The sequence below is a fragment of the Cryptomeria japonica genome, chromosome 10, assembly GCF_030272615.1.
Source record: "Cryptomeria japonica chromosome 10, Sugi_1.0, whole genome shotgun sequence".
Taxonomy (NCBI): Eukaryota; Viridiplantae; Streptophyta; class Pinopsida; order Cupressales; family Cupressaceae; genus Cryptomeria; species Cryptomeria japonica.
The window spans coordinates 680823967-680835428 of record NC_081414.1 but is presented as its reverse complement, the minus strand read 5'-3'; the positions used below and the strand labels follow the sequence as shown (position 1 = coordinate 680835428).

At 41.8% G+C, this 11462-nt stretch overlaps 1 long non-coding RNA gene across 1 annotated transcript; it reads right to left on the bottom strand.

Annotated features, from left to right (window-relative positions):
• Positions 1-6637: 6637 nt before the first annotated feature.
• LOC131859580 (uncharacterized) lies at positions 6638-7420 on the bottom strand. The gene is made up of 3 exons (XR_009359243.1): positions 7215-7420; positions 6871-7103; positions 6638-6777 (listed from the first exon to the last, which is right to left on the bottom strand). It is a non-coding gene; the product is annotated as an uncharacterized LOC131859580 (long non-coding RNA).
• Between the last annotated feature and the right edge of the window lie 4042 nt (positions 7421-11462).

The window sequence follows — 11462 nt, the reverse complement described above, 5'->3', positions numbered from 1 at the left end:
GCAACAATCCCTCCACATCCATGAAATTCTTTTCAGCTTCCTCCAAGCACATCTGTTTCTCACGCGCATCTGTTTCAAACCTTGCTCTTTCCTCTGAAAGTGTGACCTTTGTCTCACTCAGCTGCCGAGCGTATTCCTCTTTTAGGCGAACCTCCTCACGCAACTGGATTTGAACTTGGGCAACATCTCTGGAAGCTTCTCTCAGTTGCTGTATCTCCTGTTCTTTCTCTTGCAACTCTTTTAGCGCTACACTTCTTGTTGCCTCTTGCCCTTTTAACTGAGAACTCATGTTGTTCAAGGCGGTTTGCAATTTCCCTTTTTCCGAATTAGCTTGAGTTAACATTCCTGCAAGCGGTTGATTTCAACATTTCTAGCTCTGTCTTCTTTTCTCTGTTGGTCCAAGGATTCTCTGAGGCTCACATTTTCTACTTGCATTTTCTCCAAATGACGACTCTTTTTGATGAAATCTGAAGACAGCCTTCGAGGTTTCTTCCATCATTTCTACTTTATCCGATGCCATAACGTTCAAGAGATTGACCCCGACAGCATGTAGCGTGTAATCATTGGGTCTCATTTGGGCCTCTGGCTTGTCGACCTTTGGGAACATGGTCACAAAGAAGAGGCTATCCTTTTCCTCTCTGAAATACGTTTGCACATGTGGTTGGGCTGGCTTGTCACCATCCTTTTCCTTTCTCTTGCTGGTCTTGCCAATATGTGCAGTCTTGGAGTGGGTAATTTGTTGATGATAAGCATCCGGGTTTGAAATAGCTTGGCCTGCAAATGCTGCACCAGGAGGGATTGCAAAGGGGAAATGGGAAATAGGACTGCCAAAAGAGGTTTGAATGGGCTGTACAAGACTGGTTGGGGAGAACAACGGGATGAAGGGAGAGGCTCTTGAAAATGATGGATCAGCAGATGCTACCCCAACATTTGGGGGAGGAGTGGTCTCTCCGAAACCAAGCCTATGCGAGACATCAGCTGTAACAGGCATCTGTGGGAAAAACGTTGCAGGGGGAAATAAATCAGGGGCAGGGAGCGAAAGAGCGGCCTGCAATGACGCAACTTGGGGGTCACCCGACGTTCCGATGGGTGCTAATGTGAGGGTAGTGGGGACTTGGGCAGGCATAGATGCAACTTGGGACTCCACGGAAAACATAGATTGAGCAGAGAGAAAGGGAAGAGGACATACCTGGACCATAGAAGTCACCGATCGCTGAGAGGCTGGAGGAACCACAGGGACCCGAGAAGACAAACCCTTCTTGGTAGAACCTAAATATTGATTCTTACTGGAAGGGGAATCAGGTGCCTGCTTTTCAGCCGATCTTTTGGCGGTTTGGGAATAGGGTCTCCGGCTTGAGCTAGTGAGAGGAAGAGAAATATTGGACTCGGTCTCTTGCTCTTCTACATTTATAACTTCTATGTCTTGATGTCGAGGCTCCTCGGGGGATGAGTCATTACGTGGAGACTCATCGCTTGTCTCTTCATTTGATTTGTTGTGTTGTCGCCATTTAGCCTCAAAACGCTCGTCGAAAGGAGCGTTCCCAATATTAGCCCTGGGCTGATTCACTTCCTGACGGTAGATCCAGCAATCTTCCCTCTTTTTCTTAGGCCACAAATCATTTCTCATGGCTTCCAACATGCTCCGAGTGATGGGCTTCGCTGGATTGTGCTTTTCAAGGATATTGTAAAAATTCAACCATGAGGGACGTTTCAAAACAGGAAAATCACTGGGACCCACATAAAGATTTGGGTCATTCATTGGCGGGTTGGTGCGTCCTTCCCACGAACTCTATAGTTCATTCTTAACTGCATTTTATCTTTTAGACAGGCATCCGTCCGAGTCATAACTCCACACATCATCAATTGCTAACAAGCCGAGTTGCACCAACTTGGAGGTCAGGACATTCTTAGCAATGCTCCTCCGTACGAGAGTAATGGGGCCAATAGCCTTGTGGTCATCTGTTACAGAGGTATCATGTTTTCCCGCCCCTATAGCTCTCTCAACCTCTGCCAACTGTTGGAAAATTTCAAGGGCGAGGGTTCTCTTTGTGCATAGGTAGGTAGGCGGAAGGGTTCTTCAGAGAAGCCATGCACCCAGACAAAAGAAAAATCACTACCCAGAAACCAGTCGCAAGGGGGGCACTCATTGCACATCCAATTCATTTGTATTTGGGAAAAACGAGCAAGAGGCTCTTCGGGGATAAAACCAAAATCACGAAGGACTGGGGTTAGGAAACAATCTGAAAACTGGTAGGCATCATAGGAAGCTAATAGGATGGACTTCTAGGTAGACACATGCATTTTGTTTCCTAGCTCATCATGAGTAGCCAATCGCATGAATTGATTGAAGAAAGTGTCATTTTGGTGCACGAAAAGATGAATTAGGAATGAGGCAAACCTAAATTGCCGAAAATGTTGGAACTCAGCTAACTGCCTCACCATTTCTTTGGCTATCAAGACAAAGAAGTCGAGATGGAATGGCCCCTTCTGCTTCCGACATTTGAACAAGAAACCCATCATAGGGGCGGTGATCTCCTAGTCACTATCATGACCGCATAGCAACGCAAGGGTCGAAGAGATATCTTTGGGATCATCATGCTTCAAATCACTGTAGGACAGAGGGAACCTTGGAGGCCCAACTGTTGAGCTCCGATTCAGCGCATTGTGACAAAATGAGACAATATCTCTCCTAGTATTCCAGTATCCTTCCATGGAGTCTTCATCGAACACCTCCGTGCTGTCAATTATGGGACAACATAACATGTCCCGAATAGCTTTTGGGGTTATAACGACTCTCAGAAAGTAGCCTTGAATTGAAGAAGAATCTGGCTCGAATCTATTGGCACATGGAGCTACATATTCTGGACAATGCGGAACCATGGGAACCACGAGCTGAGGAACACCGCTATTCCAGAACTTGAATGTCGTGGATTGCGACTCATTCCTGTGATTTACCATTCTTGTGCAAGCGGCTTCCCTGAGGTTTTTCGACAACTTGTGTAGTTCGGGCTCGACGACATTCTCCAAAGAATCGATCACCGCCGCAGGATTGTGGGTGGCCAACTTCGATTTGGGTTTGGTCCTTGGATATTTTGGCTTTGGGAGCAAGACGTGGGAGGAATATAAGAGTTCCCCATATACGTCCACCCACATTTTCCCTTGGAAAGGATTTGAGGAGGCCGCTTCCATCTCCATTTTCTGCAAGTAAGCTTTTCCTTCTGACACCTCTGAAGAGTTTTGGCGCTTTGGGATGCAAAATGAACAATATGACATGCACTTTTTGAGGCCTTCTTCCTTAAATGTGTCACATGCCTAGATTTGTGCAAAAGAGGGCATTTAATGATAAGCACATGTCCGCACGTATGCCACCTCATTTTCCAAGTTGCAATTAATTCTAAAATAGGGATAAGCGCCGCCATTTGCGTTTCCCGAAAAGATGCCTGTTCAGTACGCCATTACTTTGAACCACTAGAGATGATTTGTTTGTCCGGACAAATCTCCTCATTAAGGAGAGTATCCACAGCCAGCGAGGTTTGCACGAGCCAAAACAGACCTGCGGGTTACTGGACTTAGGCACGATATACTTGGATATATGCGTGGCATTTGAGGACACTGCTTCTCTTTTCGAGGTTCGGGACAGGACGTACGCAACCTTCAAGCTCGACTCCATTTACTTGCGCGAGTTATGAGAAAAGACAACTACGTTGAAGATTGAGAGTGCTGGCTTTCCATTTTATTTATTACCCAGAGCTGGAAATCCGCTATAAATATGTCTTTTCAGACATTCTTTTGCATAGGATCTAGATCATATTCTTCTGCTAGAATCTCATCCTCATACTTGTCTACCACTGGTGTGGCTATCTGTACCTTTCTGGATCTTGCTTCATCTCTAATTACTTTTGACATCTTTGTGGCCTTCCTCTTTTCGATCTCTTCATGAGAACTTCCTATGAGACTTTCCAAGTCGAACACTTGTTCTTCCTCTTCGACCACAACTACCCTTGTCAGCCTTTCTTTTAGCCAATCTGGAATGGAAGACTTCCTTTCCCTCACTTGTATTTCTTTAGGCAGAGGTCTATCATGCTTGAAAGGAGATGTTTCTTCATCATCATTCTTTTCTTCTTGTTGTTCATTAGCACCAACCTAGAGAGATTGACTCGATGAATGCTGAGGTGTTTGTCCTTTACCTTGTTTATCATTCTGCACCATGGATTCCATAGACTCATCAATTTCATACACTATCTGCCTTTGATCTTCTCCTTGACTTGCTTCCTTCTCATGCCTAGAAGATGTACTCGGTGGACGGTCAAGATTCACTTTTTGCTTCTTCTTGGAAGGTTCTCTCTTCTCAGGTCCTTCCTTTCTCTTCGATCCCTTGGAATGAGAAGCACTCTCACTCACACTTGGTTCTCCTTCCTTTGCTCTTGTTTCCAGGGTGAATGTCATAGATACATTCTGCTCTTTCAACTTTTGATGCTGTATGTCCACCCATCTGCGAGTGCAAGTTAAAACGGGATCCATCAATGCTCTTGAGTCTGCAACAAAGTTCCTAGACTCGGACTCGGCTCTGAGTCGGCAAGGCTGACTCGACTCGTGACTCAGCTCGGACTCGGCAATGACTCGGAAACGACTCGGCAAAATAAGAAAACCCTTGAAATTTAGAGATTTTTAACGATTTAAAACTTGTTTCATACACCCATTATTGAATTAAGCTTAAAGACACTATAACATCATCAAATAGAAGCTAATTTGACCACATACATAAACATACATCCATCACATGCGTAGAAATGTAAATTGTAGCTGAAGAAATTAGAAAACATAGATATATAGAGTTATAAATGTTGTCCAATGTATAATATAAAATCCATGACTTCAAATGTTCCCAAACATATATCTAACTGTAAAATCTAAAAAAAAACAAGTCTATGGCTCAGGCTCAGGCTCAGCCTCGTCTATCTGCCTCCTACAAAGGCATCTAAGGTAGGTCCTGGATGACTGAGAAGCCATAGTCTCTGCCTGTGATGTGCCAGTCTGAGTAGCCATAGGTGCTGTGCCTGATCGTGCTCTATCCTCCTCCTCTGCCATAGCCACAGCCTCAGCCTCTCTGTCTACCTGGTCAACCCACTCAAGGTCCTCATCAGTGAAGACTGGATCGGTGGACTCAGTGAGCCAATCGGACTAGGGGTCGACTTCCTCTAGAGTGATCGGAGAGGAGTCATCGTCCAAAATCTGTCTGGTCTTGAGACGGAGGTTGTAATGAACAAAGACTAGATCATTCAACCTCTCCACAGACAATCTATTTCGCCTCTTCGAGTGGATGTGCTCGAACATGCTCCAGTTGCGCTCACATCCAGAAGCGCTGCACGACTGGCTCAATATGCGGATGGCAATTTTTTGAAGGTTTGGGGTTGAAGGCCCAAACATTTGCCACCATCTATCTGAGATAAGGAAAAGAAAAAAACATTAGTCTCATTTCCAACTTTAAAGGTAGATTATAAAATGAAAAATTAAAATGCATGTCATAAACTTTAGAATTTTCTACTTGGCTGCAATTTTGTCCGACCCTCTTTGCACAATTGGTTGGCAAAGATTGCCCCTGATGCATTATTAAATGCATCCATCTCAAGAAGTGTAGCTGTGGTATCAGTGACCATCCGTTGTACTACTAAATATAGCCCACTAAGAACGTCCTCATTCGCTTTGAAATCAGCACGGAAACAAAATGATGGATTGAGGTAATAAGCTGCTGCATGGATGGGCCTATGAAGTTGGTTATGCCATCTTCTATCAATTATGTCCCAAATGGGCCTATACTTATCCTCAACTCCAGCATTTATGGATCTAATGGCCTCCTTGGCCCTATCCATGCCCTCATATATGTAGCCCACAGCGGGCTTCTCCCCATCAACAACTCGTAGGAGAACTACTAGGGGTTCAGTGACCTGCAAATAATGTTAAACAAAAATAGTTAACTCACAAGTGTGCATGAAAATAAGAAAAATTGCAAAGTTGCACAATGCAAACAAAACAAAAATATGCATGTAATATTATAAATTCATAAGATTACCTGCACGATCTCTGCACAAGGGATCCAAAAACCTGGCTCATCAAAAATGCAATCTACTACATCCATCCCTGCAGTGGTCGTAGCATAGGATGAGGAAGTCCACTCCTCACCAACAAACATGCGCCTCAAAGATGCCTTTGATTTTATCAAGGATTTCAATGTGAGGAAATTTGAGGCAAATCTCGTTATACCAGGACGAGCCAACTCCCTTTCCCCCGTGTATTGCCTCATAATGCTAAGGACCAATGCATGATTATAAATAAATTTGCATATATTCTTGGCCCTTTCAACGCATTCTTTCACCCATCCAAGCTTACTTATATCCTCCAGCATGAGGTCAAGGCAATGGGTCGCACATGGAGACCAAAAGATTTTTGGGTGCCTCTCCATCAAAAGTTTTCCTTCAACAATTTTAAATTAGTTAAAGAATTAGATGTGAAATTTTACCATTAATATTTAAACGTTAAAAACTTAAAAGTTTAAAAGTCAAAAGTTAAAACTTAAAAGTTTAAAAGTCAAAAGTTAAAACTTAAAAGAAAACTTTTAAAGTTTACCTGCAACAACATAACTTGCTGCATTATCCGTCACCACTTGCACCACATTTTCTTCCCCCACCTCATCTATAACTTCCTCAATGGCCTCACATAAGTATGTCGCATTTTTGACATGTGAGGAAGCATCGATGGACTTCAAAAACATGGTGGATCCTAAAAATAAAACAAATTAATTATCAATAAATTAGAATGTAAATTATTCAATTTCAATCACAATGCATATAGAGAAGTAAAATGATCAATCACCTCCGCTGGAAACAAGAAAATTTAGGAGTGTTCTATTCCTCCTATCAGTCCAACCATCTGTCATGATGGTGCAACTCTTCTAGCTCCAAGATTGGCGGTGGTCCTCTAGGTCAACTTTCATATCTTCCACCATTTCCAACAAGAGAGGGCCACTCAACTCAGTATCACTAGGGGCTTTAAACCCCGGCCCACAAATGGTTACTGCATCAATCATGCCTTGCCAATAAGGAGACCTGTCACAAATTGAAATAGATTATATAAGAAAAGTTCAATTTCAATTTCAACTTTCAAATTCAAACCATAAAATTTTAAATTTTAATTTAAAACAATCAAATAAAAAGTACCTGGCTGCAATAAATGGAATGTTGCAGAAGTACCAAAACTTGCAAATTGCTTTTCTTCCTGCATCATGGACCTCCTTGTTCCAAGACATGCTCTCAAGCGAGGGTTGTGCGCCAGGAGTAGTGCGTGGTACAAAAAAATTGTCTATCTTGGATTTTCGCACTCTAGGACCAAAAGTGTGACTAGGAGTAGGAATAGAAGTACTGGCACTAGCAAAAGCACTAGGACGAAAGGGAGGCATAGAAGAACCTTCTCCAACACAACCTATGGATGCAGCTGTGGATGTGGAGCCGGATGCGGATGTGGGTGGAGGGGAACCAATATGACATAACTCCTCTCTTTGTCTTTTTTTGGTTTGCTTATGTATTTCAAAGTTTTCTAATAGGACGTAACAAAAACGGATTGCTTCGGGAGTTGCCTTGTCACAAGGCTCAGTATCATGACCACGTATGCCAGCAATATGATATTTTAATCTATTTATCCCCCCATGGTTAATTTCCTTACAAAACATACACTTGGTTTGATTTCTCTGTCTACCAGGGAATTCTTTAGTGTATTTCCATGCCTCATCTTTTTGACCATGTTTCCTAGGTGGAGGATTAGGATGAGCCATTAGGAAAAAAAAATTGTTTTCAAAACGTGAGGGCTGCTGCAATAAGACAATTTTACAAATCACCATTTGAGCATTGTGTTTGACAAAGTTTTAAATTTAAAATTTTAAACTAATTAAAAAAAATCAGCAAAGACGAATTTGTGCATTGTGTTTTTTCTTGAAAATTTTCAAATTTCAAAGAAAGAAATTAACAATTCAGAAAAATCAGCAAACCCTAGGCTTTTTTTAGAAAAAATTATAAATACATGTATACAATTTTTTCAAAAAAAAAGTCTAGGGTTTGCTATGCTATTGTTCTATTTATGTCATTGTGATTGAATCATTGAAGTATGCAAGCAACAATATAGATTTGGAAAGCTGAAGTTCAAAAAAAAAAAAAAATAAAATGAAAAAATCCATAATATAGAAAAAAAACCAACATAATCAATAAAAATTAAAACTTACCTCTTTCAAATTTGTTGACAAGTGTTTGAAATGAGCTCCTTGATGCTCTCAATGCAATTGTAGTGCTGCCCCAATGTGATTTGTGCAAGTTTTTCACCTCTTGCTCTCAGCTGGTTGCAAAACTATGGCTCTTTTTTTTCCTCTCTTCCTCTCTTTTTTCCTCTCTTCCACTCATAAAACTGAATGGCAATCCCTTTTAGGGTTATAACAAAGGCAAATGGCACAAAACATAATAAAAATGTGTTATATTTTTTTTGTTTTAGCGTCCACTTTTGGCAAGCTGCGCCGGCCGGGTCACGACCCTCGGACTCGGCGAGTCAGGGGGTGACTTGCTAACTCGGCGAGTCAAGCGAGTCACACCCTGTGACTCGTCCGGGCCCGGGTCAGGGTCGCCGTGACTCGGCGGAGGTCACTCGGCCCACTGACTCGCGTGACTCGCCGCGAGTCACGGAACTCAAGTCTGCAGCTTCGGGCTCGTTCCAATCTACCTTCACTTCTTTATCTTCCTTCTCATAGGAAGATTGGAGATATCTACCACTGTCCTGGGCTTGATCGGCTACTCTGTAAATCTTACATTTCCTGATGAGATCCAAGGGTAATTTGGAATGCATCTTTCTTTTCACCTCTATATCATCCTGAATATTCATCCAAAAGTCCTCTACTTGAAACTCATGCTTGTACTTCTTCCCGACTGTCTCTTCCATGTGACCATGAGGGTCAAAATTCTCCCTTGAGGCAAAGGATGTGAATGAATATAGAGATAATTCTTTCTCTGCATCTTCCGCGGCTTGAGAATTAGGACACGCTTCAATTGAATTTCCTAGCAGGATGGGCACGGGAATTCCATTTCCATGCTTATGTCTTGATGCTCTAGCATAAGCTGCCAATTGTCTAGTCACCTAAAGTAATATTATCCTATCTGTAGGATACCTTGGCAACATATAGGGAGGTGAAGGGCATCCATGGACCCTGATATAGGTGAATTTTGGAAACTGAATGAACCATGCACCATGCTTCTTCACGAGTTTTTGTGCCTCCGGAGACGATCGGTGATGGATCCCTCCTTGCAATGTCCTAGTGATATACATCGTGAAGGTATCATTGATTAGCTTGTAGTCATTCCTTGGCGGATGATGTAGTTGAACATAAGAATCACAAACTCTTATCTCTCCGGGTCCTCTCCCAACAACTCCTCTGTCTGGTAGCCCTGTGTACTCAAAAACTTCTGACTAAGAAATATGACATATGAACTCATGTGAAACGACTTGGTAGGGGCTAGCCTCCTCAACTGCACGTCCAGGTTATTACTAATGATTCTAGCCCAATTGAGCTTTCCTTTTTCTTGCACAATCACTTGTATGAAAAAGAACATCCATTTGTCGAAGAAGAAGGCTTGAGAGGCACCAGTAACCCGATTGAGCATGGTTATCAAGTCCTTGAATTCTTCTTGGAAATCAATTCTATGCGGCGTATTGGGAATCTTGTTCAGGCGAGGTCTACTTTTGAGCAATCAATTCTTGTTGATGAAGTTCAGACATGAATCAGGATCATCCTCGTAGATAGACCTAGCTCCTTCCAGACTTTTGTAGATCATGTCTCTTTGCTCCGGGAGATGAAAAGCTTCACTTATAGCTTCCTCTGAAAGGTAGGCTAAGACAATTCCATCCTCAGCTACGATCGTCCTTGAATGTGAATCATAGTGCCAGGCACATTCGATCATCAACTCGCGACACTTGACTGCAGGATGGAAACCTGCGGCCTTGATGATGCCACTCTCAATTATCCTCTTCGCAACAGGTGACGGCTTGCCAATGTAAGGTGCTTCCCGAAACTTTTTCACATTGAAGTTTCCGAGATTGGTGTCTCCGATATTGCTCCACTTGGACACGATCCTGGTCTCCAAATCATCATTCTTCTGGTCCTCCTTGATGAGAGCCTGCCGGGTAGTAGGTCCACTGGCTTTGGGGGTCGTCATTTGATACCTACACAAAAGGCTTAAAGTTAGGTTTGACCATAATACCTTAAGGTATGGGATTTAAGTTTTTTAAAGGAAATAAATAAATATTAATTTGAAAATAATGTGATAAATCCTTAGAATTATGAATTTTCAAATTAATATTAATTGTGAATTGAAATCAGATTGTGAAAGACTTAACCTTACAAAGGATTGATATGGAAAATTAAATCAAATCTTGAATAAGCTTTCAAAAATCCGATTATACATACCTTTTCCTTGATTTCTAGCTATCAACCTTGAAAAAGGATAAAGGAAAATGAGAATTTGCTGGATAAGAGGTCTTTGATCTGAATTTCAGATTCTTCCCTTGGATGAATTAACCTTCAATCAGCTTCCAGCAAGGAGCCTTCAACCAGCCTTCAAGTATTTTTCAAAATCTAGAAACTTGCCTTCAATCTGCTCAATTTCGCACCCCTAAATCTGTTGGAATTCGCACCTTCAGGTCTGCTCTCTAAATTCACATAGGAGAAAATGAATAATTGATTAATGATTTCAAAACACACCTCTCCTTTATAGGGCGCTCACCTCATTTTTTCACTAGGCCGACTTGGTAAATGTTTAAATAAATAAAATAAAAACCCCTCTACAAGCTGGCCGACTTGATTATAAAGCAAAAATAAGATGTCTTGAGTGCTAAAGTGGGGATTTTTTTATTTTTTAGGATAATTTCAAAGCCTAAAGGTTGATTTTTATTTTATTTTAAGGCTTAGAAAAAAAAATTAATCAATTTATAAGTGCCTTAGCTCATGCGAATTTGTCTTAGTCCCCCAAATGAGATTTAATTAGCAAATTTAGTGAAAAGATATAGGTAAGCCTAGTGGATGCTAAAGTTTGATCAAGGTTTGATGAAGGCTCACCTTCTCCATAAGCACTAAAATGCTCAAAATATGAGGAAGGCTCAAACCACCCCAAGGAGGCTTGCTTGAACCTCTCACCTAGGTTTATTTACTCCATTAATCAACATCTTTACAACCTTGATTTCTCATCACTTCATGCTTTTATCATCATAATTTTACAACTTGTCTTTGTCTTAGTCCAAACAAGGTGAAGAATAGGTCTTTCCAAGGGTTTCGCGCTGGACCCTTTGGAAGGGTCAGGAGCGATTTTCTTGATTAGGCCTCAATTACCCCATTTTTTTATTCCAAAATCCTCTTGAAAGTGAGCATATGCTTGTTT